The sequence below is a fragment of the Trichechus manatus genome, unplaced genomic scaffold (genome assembly GCF_000243295.1).
Source record: "Trichechus manatus latirostris isolate Lorelei unplaced genomic scaffold, TriManLat1.0 scaffold00180, whole genome shotgun sequence".
Classification (NCBI taxonomy): domain Eukaryota; kingdom Metazoa; phylum Chordata; class Mammalia; order Sirenia; family Trichechidae; genus Trichechus; species Trichechus manatus.
This window is the reverse complement of record NW_004444116.1, coordinates 3,036,091-3,038,866: the sequence shown is the minus strand read 5'-3', so window position 1 is coordinate 3,038,866 and position 2,776 is coordinate 3,036,091.

The following is a 2,776-nucleotide window of genomic DNA, read 5'->3' as shown; positions in this document are numbered from 1 at the left end:
GGAGGAGAAATAAAATGAAAAGAAGGAGGAATGGCTCACAGATGGTAGAGAAGTTGCCTCATGAAGAAAAGCAAGCATAGGGATGCAGAAGATTAAACCCATGCACCTTTGCTTCCCCACTGTCTTAGTCATCTAGTGCTGCCATAACAGAAATACCACAGTGGATGGTTTTAATGAAGAGAAGTTTATTTCCTTACAGTAAAGCAGGCTAAAAGTCCAAATTCAGGGCATCAGCTCCAGGGGAAGGCTTTTTCTCTCTGTCGTCCTTCTTCTCTTTGGTGTTTCCCTGGACTAGGAGCTTCTCTGTACAGGGACCCCAGTCCAAAGGACGCGCTCTGCTCCCAGCACTGCTTTCTTGATGGTATGAGGTCCCCAACTCTCTGCTTGCTTCTGTCTTTTATATCTCAAGAGATTACCTCAGGACACAGTTCAGTCTTGTAGATCCAGTCCTGCCTTACTAACACAACTGCTATCCATCCTCCCTCATTAACATCATAGAGGCAGGATTTACAACATATAGGAAGCTCACACAGTACCAGGAATCATGGCCCAGCCAAACTGATATACACATTTTTTGGGGGATATAATTCAAACCATGACACCCACCTTTATGGAACATTCTCACTGGTCTTCAATTTTTCTTTCCTTTAAGTCTTTTCTCCTCTGTCTCCCAAGGCTGCAAGAAAGATGTACAAAACAAGGCAGAGAGATACAAAGAAGAGTAACGTGAGTGTTGCTTGGAGAAAAATAGATGCAGGTGGATATGAAGCCCTCTGGGTGTAGTAATGTGGTCTGAAACCTGGCAGTGCTTTGCCTAGACGACCAGGTCTGTTTCTGAAAGTTTAAAGAGAGAGAAGACAAGATAAAAGGAAGGGAAATTCTCCTAGCGATTATAATATGTGTTTGAAACAAAATCTACTTGGCAAGGAGTATTACAAAGAAGGTATTTGGGAACCAGGACATGAAACATAAAACCAATTGGCCTACATAAAGCCTGCATTAGGTACTCATGAAAAGTGGAACACAGGAGCCTAGGTAGCTAGGTCGGTAGAGCACCAGACTTTTAATCTGAGGGTTCAGGGCTCAAGAGTCTGTTCAGATGACATGCTTATTTTACCCTAGTTATTTCTCTTAGAAGCGTATTGACATTCCGCTTCCTCTTAGAGAAACCCATTCTGACATTTACTAGGGGCATTTTGACTTCTCTTTTCCTGCTCTTTGCTCAACAAGAATCGGAATAGAGCAAGGAGAGCAGAGAAAGGGCAAAGAATTAACTGCTCAATTATTAGCCAAATGGTTGGAGGTTTGAGCCCACCCAGAGGTGCATCAGAAGACAGGCCTGGTAATCTGCTCCTGTAAGGTGAAAGCCTTGAAAACATTATGGAGCAGTTCTACACTGCACACATGAGGTCAGTATAAGTCTAGGCAGTCTAATCCTTCCAAATGAGGTGAAGATTTCTAAAAAATAAGCTTTGCTGTCACTGAGCCTCATCTTTTGTAACTTAGATTCTTCTTTGGAATGACCTAAGTGAGAGTTTCTAACAAAGGAACTCCATTAAGAGACTCTGGCCATCAAGCATGCATCACTTCCACTTACAGCAAATAGTCATTTGGAGGGGAGGGAAGGGAAAGGAGAAGAGAGGGCTAGGAGGGTCAAATTCAGCTACAGAGTCTCCCTTAAAATCGTCACTTCCTTAAAATCTCACAATGCCAATGTCCAGGGCTGTAATGACTCTAATCATACAACCAGAGGTGCAGAGCTTCTTGGGGGAAGGGGGAGACGAAGTAGGTCTGGCTGGGCACACTAGGTCCCTGATTAAGGCATACTTCTTCTAACGTGAAGAGCCTTATGGCTCCAGCGAACGGCTTCTGTGCCCTCTACTCACCCAAGGCTTGGTTTCAAGTGCAGTAGGTCATCGAATCTCAAAGACAGTAAAGTCTTCTCGTCTCTAACGCAGACTTTGCACCCTGAGGTGACCCCCGGATTCCTCCCTCCTCCCCCCCATGCATCTCCTCGGGTCACTCAGACAGCCAGACCACCCGGCTGTGAACCTGAACCCAGCTCTGCACCCCAGAAGGTCCTGCGTGGGAGTGTAGAAGGGTCGAGGGAGTCGGAGTGAGGCAGCAGGGCCCAGGTCCCCTAGGACACAAGGTGACTGAAATGCCTGAGTGGATGAGTAGGGGGCAGCCAGAGCAGGGGAGACGAGACCCAAGGACCCCTTCCAAAACGCCTTGGTGAGATGAGAGCAGGCAGAACGTGTGGTCTCTAATAGATTTTATTCCTTGGCTGTCTTTACACTTTATGATATCCAGGTATCATAAAGAGACAGCCAAAAAGTGAAACTTAGTTCTCTAGCATCCCTGCTTGATGGACCAAAAACCAAACTTGTAGGCCCTGAAAAAGTGTAGAAGTCTCATCCCTGACTCTCTCACAACCTTCCCAGTGACCCAGTTCTTCCTTTGCACTGGCAAGCATAGTTTCTGGGGTATCCTCTCAGGGATATTATTTACTCCACTTTGAATACAAATAAGAAAATTTCAAATACATTCCACTGCATCTTGGATTTTTCACTTCATGCATGTTGCATTGATTTTCAAATCAATACAGAAAGAGGTTCTTCCTTCTTTCCTTGGCAGCAAAGAATTCCATTGTATGGATATGTCATAACATATATCTTGCCCTTACAAATAATGCTGCAATAAGTAATATCCCTATCTGACATTTCAAAAGGGTGTGAGTACTTTCTATACATGGAATTGCTGAAGCAGTGTATGT